This window comes from Scylla paramamosain, chromosome 3 (genome assembly GCF_035594125.1).
Source record: "Scylla paramamosain isolate STU-SP2022 chromosome 3, ASM3559412v1, whole genome shotgun sequence".
Lineage (NCBI taxonomy): Eukaryota > Metazoa > Arthropoda > Malacostraca > Decapoda > Portunidae > Scylla > Scylla paramamosain.
The window spans coordinates 11,097,501-11,110,854 of NC_087153.1; the positions used below are offsets into that span (position 1 = coordinate 11,097,501).

The following is a 13,354-nucleotide window of genomic DNA, read 5'->3' on the forward strand; positions in this document are numbered from 1 at the left end:
TTTTCTTTCTTTCTGGACGGAAAAAAAATAAATAACAGATCACGTATGTAGATGCCATTTCCTCTTATACCGCGTCCTTACCCTCATTTTACATTGAGGTTTAACACTACCCGTTCTCTGTCACGCTGCAATACGAGCACAACCCTTAACGGCGCGAGTACGCCGACCTGACGGTGAAATATTTTAAGCCACATGTCACCGCCAGGTCTGCGCTTGACAGGAACTCGCGGCAAAAACTCCTGATGCTCAATTACACGTAAGGGATTTTTGTGCCCTAGAAAATCAGAGGGAAATTAGTCTACCCATCAGTGCGTAGATGAAGCCAGTGCGGTGTTCATTCCTCGTGCTCCTGACAACCGCATTTTAAACAGCCACCTTTTGTCTTCGCCAGGTATGTTAGTCATTTTTGACCCGTCCGTTGAAGAAGACTTATGTACTCACCCTTTACTCCTCAATCAGTAAGGTATTTATTCTTCATGTTTCTGGTAACTGAATTTAAAATAGTTGCCTTAATTTTTTTTTTGTCTCCGTTGGATATGTTTGTAATTTTTGAGATATTCTTTAATTAATTTCCTGCTCAGTCAGCTAATGCAGGTGATATGAAATGTTATTCTAATTCTTTGTTTACCGTCTTACCTTTGATCGTCACTTTATGATAGGCCTTTTTTTTTTTTTTTTTTTTTTTTTTTTGCCTTCGTCCAATATATTAGTAATTTTCCTGCTCATTAAGTCAGTGCAGGTTTTACAAAACGATGCCGCAATTCTTTGTTGATCGTCTTGTTTTATTTTTTTCTTTTATAGTCACTTATTTTTTAACAGCCATCTTTTCGCTTTTATCCGTTATGTTAATGATTTTTCATGTTTATTCAGTTAAGGTAAGTGTTATGAAAAGTTACCCTCTCTCTGTCGTGTTTTTGTTTTTTTTTTACAGTTTTTTTGTTATCTTCACATACACTGTTAGTTTTCGGTTTATCCTCTGAAGACATTTGCATATACCTTTTTCCTGCTCAGTCATTTTAGATAAGCGTTATAAAATGGTGCCATAATTCTTTGTTTATAGTCAGATGCCAGCATATAAGATCTCACATCTTGTCTCATGATCACAAGACGTTCGGTAAGATAAGCTTTATAAAGTGTTGCTCTTACTCTTTGGTTTACAGTCAGATACGACAGTAAAGAATCTCTCAACTTGTCTTTTTATGATCACAAGACATTTATTAAAGGTGTCATGAAGTGTTGCCCTTATTCTTTGCTCACAATCAAATGCTAGTCGTGTAAAGTATCCCTTCACTCCAGCTTCCCAATGAGGAAAAATAATTACAAGGCCAAGAAGATTCCACGAAAGTAAGATTTTCCTCCTCCTAAACTCACTTCGCAATTGTTTCTTGTCTCACCTTTCACCTCTCGACAGTAATAACGATATTTTCAGCGCCACAGTAAAATACGGGTTCTGTTTTCTCTTAAATATTGCATCGGACAATAGCAGTAAGATTGCGGGGTCGAGGATAGACAAACTGGGGGAAATAATAATAGTACGGCAGAGAAAAGTGAGGATGAGGAAGATATAGGGCGAAAAAATCGAGATGAATTTTTCCTCCTTACCGCAAAAAAAAAAATAATAATAATAATAATAATAATAATAAATAAATAAATAAATAAATAAAATAAGATAAATAAATAAAAAAATAAATAATAGTAAAAATAAATAAATAAATGTTAAACAAAATATAACTAAATTAAGATAATGTTGTTTCATTATCGCCTAGAATGTTTAACTGTGATTGAGTGAAGCTTTGCCGTGAGTGAGTCCACCAAATGAAATAAAGTGTGCGGAATCTTTTATATTTCTGCTCATATTTGTGAGGTTCGTGTATGTATGTCAGAGAGAGGAGAGAGAGAGAGAGAGAGAGGAGAGAGAGAGAGAGAGGGAGAGAGAGAGAGAGAGAGAGAGAGAGAGATTTAAACCTTTCTTTGTATGTACGGTAAAAACAAGGGAAAAACGCTCTAATTCCATTTTACGTTAGCATGTAATTAAGCGTGCATTCAGAACGCGGCGACGTAATCCAGATTGCATCGCCTTTGAATTCCCCGAGGCGTGTTTACGTGGGTTATTACCGAAACAACTCCACCGCATCGTGTATTGAGGCTTCACTTTATTGTTAGATTTCCATGCACCTTTAATAATCCTGACTAAATTCCAGACAAGAGCTGTAAATTTCTTGTGTCCTTCGCCTATTGTGTTCATTTAGGTCTGCGCGAAAGAGGCCAATGGAAGGGAAGGAACTAACAATAGGAATAGAGTGATGAAAGTAGCGATCGTTTAACACAAAGTTCATGTAAAAATTATCGGTGTTATTCAGAACAGGAAAGCGGCAGGAACAGGGTAGCCATTGCAGCAGTGAAGGAGGCATGGGAAGTGTGATAGGATGCAAGGGAATCTGAATTAACAACAGGAATAAAGGGATGAAAGTAGCAATAGTTTAACACAACGGTGATGACAGAGACGTGGGTGTTATTCGGAATAGAAAGGCGGCACGAGCAGGGCAGTCATTATAGCAACGAAAGGGGCAAGGGAAGGTTGAAATGATGCAAGGTATTCCGCTGTAAATGAACGATCAAGGTTATTTACGAAGTGTCCAAAAATGCTCGTCCGCGCCCTAGGCATGAAAAAAGGACCCCACTCTTCAGACGCAGCTTTTTTTTTTGTTTTTTTTTTTATGTAGGAGAGGCCCTGACCAAGGGCTGCAAACAAGTTGAAAAGTAAATGCTCCCTGAAGTGCCAGTCCATAAAGAATAGAGCCAAAAAAGGATTATTCAATTTAGAGAAGTGTCTTGAAACATCCCTTCTGAAAGAGTTTAAGTCATAGGTAGGAGATAATATATAAACAGGCAGGGAGATCCAGAGCTTAGCAGTAAAAAGAGATTGAAAGATTGAGAATACTGGAGACGGTAAAGACCTTGAAAGAGAGAGATACTAGCCTGCATCTGTTATTCACCTTGTCTTGGTAAGGAGAAAAAGCGGCTTTGTGGAAATAGTGCGTATATTCAAACCAAACAAGAGAAGTGTGCGGGACTTTGGGTGGCTGTCAGCATGTTTGTCCACATGTTTTATAAAAGGACTGCCATGTCTATACCTTCTAGCTTTTTGTAGATTCTCTTATGTTCTTATATCCAACGGTTTCTGTCTTACTGATGTGCAATAATGATAGTTTGTGTTTTAATACATAAAGACAACAATGAAAATTATATCAAGCACATCACAGTTGAACCAAAATATGTTGAAAAGTCACCGAAATAAACAATATCCACAGAACCTCAAATATTACGTACCACAAAACCAACTTAAGACATCCGCACCTTTATATTCCAAGAACGTGGAGACTCTCACTTTAACATAAGGGACATAACTGACCATATTCTATATTACAAATAACCCTCCACTTTTAGTACCACCTTAACCACTTAAACATTCACCAACCCTCTAATAGTAACAGTACTTTGCTTTTAATATCGTAGTAATAAACAGCAGGCATGGTTGGAGACGCCCTGTGGTAGTGTGAAGGAGTAACTGGGACAATAAAGAGGCAAGTCTCAGGTCGCAAGAGGCAAGCCGGACGGTGTGACCCAGATGGAAATAGACCAGAACTCCGTAAATTTAGACACCAGTGGGACGGGCGCGCTCTAGGAGGAGAGAAGAGAGGGGAAGAAGAAGAAAAGGGGGGGGAAAGGAGATGGAGGAGCACGGAGAGAAGGAGGGAGAGAAAGGGGAGGGGAATGAGAATGAGGAGCACGGAGGGAAGGAGGGAGGGAAAGAAGAAAGGGGGCAAAAAGATGGAGTAGCTCGGAGGTAAAAGAGAGAAAAAAAGGAAAAAGGGAAAGAGATGGAGGAGCACGAAGGGGAAAGAGGGATGGAAAGAAGAAAGGGGGGATAAAGGAGATTGAGGAGCACTGAGGGAAGGAGGAATGGAGGCAGTGAGTGGATGGAGGAGAATGGAAGGATCAGGTAGGAAGAGGAAGGAGTGGAGGTGTTGTGTTGACTACGTGCTATTTGTTAATGGAAATGAGTAAGTTTTCCTGTTTATCCTATTGTGACCCACACACCGAAGGGCAAACTAAAATGAAAATAGCAGGGAAAAACATAACGATAAACTTCTACATAAGTCATTATACGAGTAAAAAAAAGCAAAGATGTAGATGAGCATAAACATCAAGAATATCCACTTTTAATTGAATCGTGAAGATAAACAATACATTATGTGTTGAAGATGAGGCTAAAATTAAAATAGAAAGATAAGTAAACTAGAGAGAGAGAAAGAGAGAGAGAGAGAGAGAGAGAGAGAGAGAGAGGAGAGAGAGAGAGAGAGAGAGAGAGAGAGAGAGAGAGAGGCGACAACCACACACACACACACACACACACACACACACAGCCACGTTGACACCAGTTAATATTCCGGGTGACCAGCACGGCTCACTACTCCCTGTTTCCGACCCGCCGACCCCCCGCTAATGTCACCCCTGGGCCTTCCTTTCCCCTCCTACCTCTTCCTTTCCCCTTCTTTCTGGTCTTCCTTCCCACTTCCTCACTCCTTCAACCATTTCTCCCATTTCTCCCTCTTACTAGTCACTTTTTTTTCTAATCTTCCTTTTATTTCTTTCTCTTTCACTGTCCAGATTTTTTGATGTAGTGTCTAATATACATATGATTCATTTTCTATTCCATCCAGTATTTATCAAAAGAATAAATACATTTAATATACATGTTTTTGTACCTGTGTTATTTATGTCTTCTCTTGTATTTCCTTCTCTTCCACTGTCAATTATCTGGTGTCCTCGTCTGATATACACATGATCCCTTTATCTGCTCAAACAAATACTATACTAAAAACATTGAATACTGTTTATATACATGTGTTTGTTTGTATCTGTAGTTCTCTTGAGTTATGATTTCCCCTCTTTAACTCTTCTCTCCTTCCTTCCTTCCTTCCTTCCTTCCTTCCTTTTTTCTTGTCTTTCCATCGTCTTTCCTCGGCGTCATTTTTCCATCTTTTCCCTTCCGTCCTTTGTCCCGCTTCCCCCGCAAATCCCTTCACCAAGATGAAATCCAGTCAAATTATTTCATCTCTTCCACGACGGGACCTGACCGACATAAGCCCCGCCTGTCTATTCTGTCCACAGCAGCGAGCTTTCCGGGACAGACGCTTCTTGCTTCCTTCCTTCCTCTTTCCCCTTTCTTTTTTTTTTTTTTTTTATCTTTCTCCCTCCTTCACTTCATTCTCTTTTTTTCCTTGCTCTTTTCTTCTCTTTTTTTTTTATTTATTGTTTTTATTTTTTTCATCCTCCTTGCTTTCTCTATATTTTTTTCTCTCCTCCTCCTCCTCCTCCTCCTCCTCCTCCTCCTCCTCCTCCTCTTGCTTGTTCATTAACCCACTAATCATACCACTTTCCGTTTTTCTTCACTTTTTTCCAACAATTCTCTCTCTCTCTCTCTCTCTCTCTCTCCTCTCTCTCTCTCTCTCTCTCTCTCTCTCTCTCTCTCTCTCTCTGCTCCTCTCTCTCCTCTCTCCTCTCTCTCATCTCTCTCTCTCTCTCTCTCTCCTCTCGTGTCCACATCAATGGGGAAAAATATTGTACACCTATTGAAAAATTTTACGTTGATTTAATGAATAATATGTGAAGAGGCCAACGTCATTATGAACAAACAAAAGCACCCTCTGGTATACGTGATGTTTATAAAATAGCTATCAAACTACCAACAGAGAGAAAGGGAGAGTTTGGATCTGCCTGGTTTTAATATGCAGTGAGATGAACATTATATAGAGAGTATTTGATCCTGCTAAGTTAAATAAGTATGAGAGGATCTGATCTGAAGTATCGGTGCAGATTCAGATGTGTTTCAATTAGTCGTTCATTCATCAGTTAGCTTACTCCTCCTCAATATGTTCTCAGCCGCATTTTGTGTATTTATTTTACGCATATAAGAGAGGAAGATTCAATGGCAAAAAATAAAAAAAAGAGAGAGAGAGAGAGAGAGAGAGAGTAAAGAAATATAAGTCCTGCTAATTGTTTTCCACCACCCGAATGAAAAGGAAAAGGATGCCAGAAGAGAAAGTTAGTTTTCCTTTTTTTTTTCGGTTCTTATTAGTTATCGTTTCTTACGTTTTTCTTTCAATAAATGCAGACTTCTTTTTAGTCCCTGTGTTCGTGTTCAGTTCGTGTTGTTATGCCTTTTTCTCATGCCTTTTTTTTTTTTTTAGTGCCTCTCTCTCTCTCTCTCTCTCTCTCTCTCTCTCTCTCTCTCTCTCTCTCTCTCCCTCCTCTCTCTCTCGTCTCTCTTCTCTCTCTCTCTCTCTCTCTCTCTCTCTCTTCCTCTCTCTTCTCATACCACCCCCTCATTTTAAAAGTCAGTCATGATTTTCTTTTACCTCTCACCTTTTTTCCCCCCATCGCTTATAACGACGAAGCTCAAAAATTTGCAGCCTTAATTAAACTTTAATCACGTTCCTTTGGGATTTTGCAAACAAATTAACAACCTTATCTTAATTAGTTGCGTCACGAGAGCAATAAACACGGTAAGAATTATTGCGGGCCTGTTAGGTATACTATAATTTTGGCGGCAGGTTAATCAGAACTCTTTTAAAAAGGTATTGACATTGTGATGGAAGGTTATTGCCTCCCGCTCTCGCCTCGCTTCGATGTGATTTTGGCTTTTTTCTCTCTCTCTCTCTCTCTCTCTCTCTCTCTCTCTCTCTCTCTCTCTCTCTCTCTCTCTCTCTCTCTCTCTCTCTCTCGCTTTCCCTCACCAATACATATAGGAAAAGCCTTCAGTCTTTTACTTGGACGCGAGTTCGATAATAATCTACCACCAGACTTTCACTTTAGGCACGTAGCTTCTGTTTGCTATTTCAGTTTCTTTGTCCTAAACATTACTAAATTCATCTCAGGCTTCGTGAAGAGTTATGTACAGTACCTAAAACTCAAATGTATTTCGTCAGAAGATTGTAGACTGGTTACGTCTCTCTAGAGTTTGAAACTGTTGCGTACTAACTGGTCTTGATATTATATGGCAATGGTGTGTGGTAGCTGAGGCGGCAGCGCGTCCGACTAGAACAATGTAAAAAGTTCGAATCCTGTTCATGGCTGGGATTTTCTGGGATAATTGCCCGCTCCTGCGTTCGCCCAGCCCTAACTCTTTAACTCGTAATGACACTATGGTACTTTTTTTCATGGAAGTTATCTTTACACAACAAAACAAAAATTAAACATTCACTAAAAGATATCCAATACTCGATTACTCCATTGCATGCCGTGACATTTCAAAATTATGCTCTAGATGTGAACGAAGCAAGTGTATTAAGTTAAGGAGTACCCATATCAGTCAAACATCTATCTAGATAACTTGAACTACGTGAAATTCAGTAACTATGTTTTCCTTCAGTAGGAGTTGCAGTGGAGAAGAAAATACGAAGTGAAGAGAAGAGCAAGCAGACCAAACAGCTCGCTCAGACTCGTCATTTGCCGACCTCTAATGCTGACCCTGGCTGACGGGGAGTTCTGTGTCTTTGATGGTGCCTGCTAACCGTCCCGCCCAGAACCCCCTCCCCCATCTCCTGGCGCGGCCCTCCACTCATGTCCCGCCGGCAGGCTTTTCCCTCCGCTGGTCTTGACGCAGCCTCGCTAGCGGTATAAAGCTGTTTCTGCCTTCCCACGCTTCCTGGTAAGTACTTGTTCCCCTTTGTACACACCCTTTATCTTTTATAACATTATTTTCTTTCTTTACTTTTTACAGTGCTACTTCTTTTTTTTTATCATTTGCAACATTGTTTTTTTTACACTATTTATCTTTTACAGCACTTTTTAATCTTTTATAACACTAGTTTCTTTTTTCATATTTTACAAGGCTATTTTCTTTATCTTTTATGTCACTACTTACTTTTTTTTATCTTTTCCAACAATCTTTTATCTTTTATAATATCTTTTTCAACACTCAAATTTCTTTTATCTTTTGAAACAGTATTTTCCTTTTTTATATATTTTACAACGCTACTTTATTTACCTTTACAACTCTACTGACCTCATCTCATCTTCAGTTACAACAATATGAAAGCGAAAACATATTATCCTCCTGAAAAATATGAAGCTTTTGTAAATTACAGATGAAAATATCGGAAGGGATGTACGTGTTGGGATTTCACAAATATAAAACAAATTGATGTGTTTGTTAAAAAGTTTAGGCAACAAAATGAAGGCGGAACAAAAGCGCTTACATTATAAAAAAAAAAAAAGAAAAAAAGAATATATATATATATATATATATATATATATATATATATATATATATATATATATATATATATATATATATATATATATATATAGATAGATAGATAGATAGATAGATAGATAGATAGATAGATAGATAGATAGATAGATAGATAGATAATTCATAAAGTGTATGAACCATAAATCAAACGTTTCCTGTGTATTAGAGATGGATGGGAAACAATGGTGCATGAAGAGAGAAGTGTGGCGAATGTGGATCCTCGTGGGTATGAGGTGTGGTAGTGGTGGTGGTGTTGGCGGAGATGGAGTGGTGAAGGTGCTGGTGGCGATGGTGGTGATGATGATGGTGGTGGTGGTAGTAGCGGTGATGGTGTTGGAGGAGGTGGAGGTAGGAGAACTGACCTATTTTATTACGTTAGTGTGTTTTTTTTTTTTTTTTGCATGCGTCGAACACACAATGTTATAAAAAATGTCTTGCACTAATATATAGTAAGTAGCCATTTGCATCGTGTTTCAAAAACTGCTGGTGAAGGTTTAGGTAAATTTAACTCTGGGACAGAATAACCTGATAGTGAAGTGCATTTTACTCATTTGTACTTTTTTTTCTATGTGGGGAGGCCAGTGTGGGACGGGGAGATGAGAGAGGAGAATATCATGATCGACTTTCTTATCCTTTTTTTATTATCTATGTAATTATATCTCATCTTTTATTCATTTCTTCTCTTCCTTTGTCCATGACCACCCCCACCATACGTAAAAATAACTGGGAAAAAAAAACGGAGAGAGAAATCGTACATAAGACAAACAAATAAGCATAAACAAAACAAAAAAAAACGTAATTTAAATAAAAATCATAATATACACATCAACACGAAACATATCCCCCCCATTACCTACGGTCTCTCATTTCCATAAGTACGAGTATTTGCATATCTACAAATTTTGCTTTCACTCTTGTTTGCACTGCTGGCATGAATCCTTCCCCTCCCTCTCCCACCTTTGCTACTCTCCCTTCATTAGTATTCCCAGTGCCTGCCTTTACCCCTCTCCCTCTCTCCTGCTCCCTCTCCCTCTCTCTCCCTCTCCCTCCCTCTCCCTCTCTCTCCTCGCCTCCTGTTAGGGTTGAATGAGTCCGCCTGTCGGGCAGTGTCAACATTATCACTGGGAGCATTCCTTTCTCCAACTGTATTCGTCGCCTCCCTTCCTCCTTTCCCCCTTCCTTCCTGCCTCGCCCACTATTCATCCTCCGTACCAGTCACTTAGCCATTCTCTCTCTCTCTCTCTCTCTCTCTCTCTCTCTCTCTCTCTCTCTCTCTCTCTCTCTCTCTCTCTCTCTCTCTCTCTCGCTCTCGCTCCACACACACGCACATTTGTTCCACTCACATTTGTCATTTTACTTTCACACCATTACAGTGACTAATGGCTCTCCGCAGCGGAAAAGAAGAAGAGAAGCAAGTGGGGAAGAATGCAAGAATATATATTGATTAAGTTGCATTTCAGTAGTCGTTCTTCACTAGTGTAGAGATTATGAATGACTCTTGCGGTGAATAATGCGTAAATGAAGAGGTACAGTGTTATTTTTTTTTCTTCCTTTACTGGGGTTCCGGGAGGTGGAGGAAGAAGGGAGAGGAGAAGGAGGATGAAGAAGAGAAGTTTCATTGAGTTATCTGTTTGTTTGTTAATGCTTACGTGTCGGTGCTGTTAAGTAAGGTTCGGTTAGGTTAGGTAAGATTAGGTTAGATTAAGTTAGGTGAGATTAGGTTACATTAGGTTAGCTTAGGTTAGATTAGCTTTCCTTGAGTTACCTGTTTGTTAATAGTTACGTGTCAGTGTTGCTGAGCTCTAATAATTGGTGTCAGGTATTTGTAAGTGTGTAAATTTAAGTGCGATTTACCCTCAATTTACTTGTTTAGTCTTAATTTATTTGTTTTCTCAAGGTCCTCTCTCTCTCTCTCTCTCTCTCTCTCTCTCTCTCTCTCTCTCTCTCTCTCTCTCTCTCTCTCTCTCTCTCTCTCTCTCTCTCTCTCTCTCTCTCTCTCTCTCTCTCTCTCTCTCTCTCTCTCTCTCTCACCACAGCCGTCATCCTTCACACCAAACACACAAAAATTATATAACAAACACTGGCCCAGCGCGTGACTCAGCTATCCACTGGTCACCCCACGCCTGCACGTTCCCACGCCACACGCCCACTAACCTCCCATGCCTCGAGGCCATTTAGCGGAGGACCAATACCCTGGGAGACGCCGCCGCCACCTCACTCTGCTTGTTTGCTCAGTGCTTGGGCCAGTAATGTGCTGTAAGTCATTATCCTGCTATTGGGGAAGCAGGAATATTGAAAGCGTTGGCGGCGGTGGCGGTCGCGGTGGTGGCGGTGTCCCTTAAGAGGCTATCAAGGGTGCCTTTACCGGCCATCGTGTTCAGGGTGATGCCTCGCTGCAGGGTATTGCTGAGAGACTGGGCCTGCCTGCCTGCCTGCCTGCCTGCCTGCGTACCTACAAGAGATCAAGGTGGTGGATGGCGGTGGTGGTGGTAGTGGTAATGGTTGTGGTGGTAGTGGTGATGGTTGTGGTGGTGATGGTAGTGGTGGTGTGTTGTTGTTGTTGTTGTTGTTGTTGTTGTTGTTGTTGTTGTTGTTGTTCTTCTTCTTCTTCTTCTTCTTCTTCTTCTTCTTCTTCTTCTTCTTCTTCTTCTTCTTCTTCTTCTTCTTCTTCTTCTTCTTCTTCTTCTTCTTCTTCTTCTTCTTCTTCTTCTTCTTCTTCTTCTTCTTCTTCTTCTTCTTCTTCTTCTTCTTCTTCTTCTTCTTCTTCTTCTTCTTCTTCTTCTTCTTCTTCTTCTTCTTCTTCTTCTTCTTCTTCTTCTTCTTCTTCTCTTCTCTCTCTCTCTCTCTCTTCTCTCTCTCTCTCTCTCTCTCTCTCTCTCTCTCTCTCTCTCTCTCTCTCTCTCTCTCTCTCTCTCTCTCTCTCTCTCTCTCTCTCTCTCTCTCTCTCTCTCTCTCTCTCTCTCTCTCTCTCTCTCTCTCTCTCTCTCTCTCTCTCTCCCCACCCTAGTATTTTGCTTTGACAAATGTCGTTCGCTGTGTAATCGTCGCCACTCACCTGAATAGAATGGCGGTGGTGGTGGTGGTGGCGGTGGTGGTGATGATAATGGTGGTGGTGGTGGTGGTGGTGGTGGTGGTGGTGGTGTGTTGTTGTTGACGCTCGTTGATGGCTGAGTGGGATAATGCTAGGGAATTGCTCGGTGTGTATATGTGTGTGTGTGTGTGTGTGTGTGTGTCTGTGTGTCTGTGTGTGTGTGTAAGTAGTAGTATGTAGTAGTAAGCATTGTAGAAGTTCCAAGAATAGTAATAGTAGTACCAGTTGTAGTACTAGTAGTAGTAGTAGTAGTAGTAGTAGTAGTAGTAGTAGCAGTAGTAGTTGTTGTTGTTGTTGTTGTTGTTGTTGTTGTTGTTGTTGTTGTTGTAGATCACCAGTAATAAAAGAAGTAATTTTTTTTTTGTATTAGTTTAATTTTAATTTATCCTCCACTTGTCTTCCTCCATCGCTCTTTTTTTTTCCTCCACACTTCACTTTTAAAGATGTACTGAAGGACAAAAGACTATATAAAAAAAAATCGTAGTATCCAACCCACAGTGCACAGAGAACAGCTTGTACTAGCAGTTTTGGCAACGATAACTAGAAACTATTTTTCCAGTGAAGCAGAAAGAATACTTCACATTTCAGAGAGCTTATCATGCACATTCTCGTCCGCTACACCATATTTTTGAAGCGATAACACGGGAAAGGTTGAACCATCGACACTGACATTCAAAGCAATTATCCACTTTGCAATGTACCTCGAGTCATCAAAAAAATCATTAAAAATACAAAAAAGCCTTCCAATTGACTGTCCTGCTTTCGTTAATGTTTTTCATGGAAGTTTCGTGAGAGTAAGGAGAAAAGGAAACTGAAATTGGCGTATTTAGAAAGACACAGTACATACATTTCACGGACAAAGCTGAAGAGAAGGAAGAGAGATTGTTTGGCTGTGTTCATTGGGGAGATGAGGAGTACTTGGAAGATACTGGGAATGGATTCACTAAGAAGGAGGGAAGGAGGATCAAAGAGATTTATAGATGGACTGAATGAGGACAAGTACGTCATGAGGGCAGGAGAAGACACAGAAAGAATAAAAGGTGGAGTTGGGAGCAGCCGAAGGAAGAAGAAGAAGGATGAGGAGGAGGAGAACAAGATCAAGAACAAAAACAGGAACAAGGTGATGATGCTGAAGATGACGATGATGAAGACAAAGAAGAACAAGAACGAGGAAAAACAAGAAGAAAAACAAGAAGAGGAAAAGGACAAGTAGAAGAAAGAGGAGTCAGATTAGGAGAAAAAGAAGGAGGAGGAGGAAGGAGTGAGTACTTGTATGGCACCCGTCTTTAAAATATCACACACCACAGCCTCTATTATCAGCGCCTCCAGCCTCCATCTGCCCCCCTGTGTCACCCCGAGTCCCGTTGATTCTTTTCACTCGAGGAGCAGCTAATATTGGGACTCGCACTGAACCCAAGCCTCGATCTCGTCTCGGCTTCTGACAATGCCTCTCTTCGTCTGGAAAAAGTGAAGTCTCATCCGGAACACGAGCGCTGATGAAAAGGAAAGGGTAATGGTAATGAAAAGACACATTACCATTTCAAGATGAGTATTCTACACCTTTACCTTCCTCCATTTTCTTTCTTGGGTTGATGGATGCATATAAGTAGGTAGTAGATAGATGAATCGGTACATAGGGAGATAGGTAGATAGATAAATTGATTGACAGACAAATAGATAGAAAGATAAATAGATAGATAGATAGATGGATAGATTTCCTTTCTGTTTGTTTCTCCAATCGTGTATTCTACACAAGAGGCAAATAAATCTTCGATATTTTTAAGCCTTTCTTTTTTCTCTTTTTCTGAAACACTAATTTTCAACTAATATTAGACTATTGTCCTTGTTTCCTAATTTTCTGAATGTCTTTCTCATTTTCTGCCTTTTCGGTAAGTCTTTGAAAGATTAGATAAATTCTTATAGAGGGAGAATAGGCTGGTATA

The 13,354-nt window shown here is 40.1% G+C and overlaps 1 long non-coding RNA gene across 1 annotated transcript in view; it reads left to right on the forward strand.

Annotated features, from left to right (window-relative positions):
• LOC135090185 (uncharacterized) overlaps positions 1–7,714 on the forward strand; it is a 260,934-nt gene extending 253,220 nt beyond the window's left edge. Inside the window, exon 8 of the long non-coding RNA XR_010261819.1 lies at positions 7,439–7,714. This is a non-coding gene — a long non-coding RNA (uncharacterized LOC135090185). The remainder of the gene's footprint in view (positions 1–7,438) is intronic.
• The last annotated feature ends 5,640 nt before the right edge of the window (positions 7,715–13,354 follow it).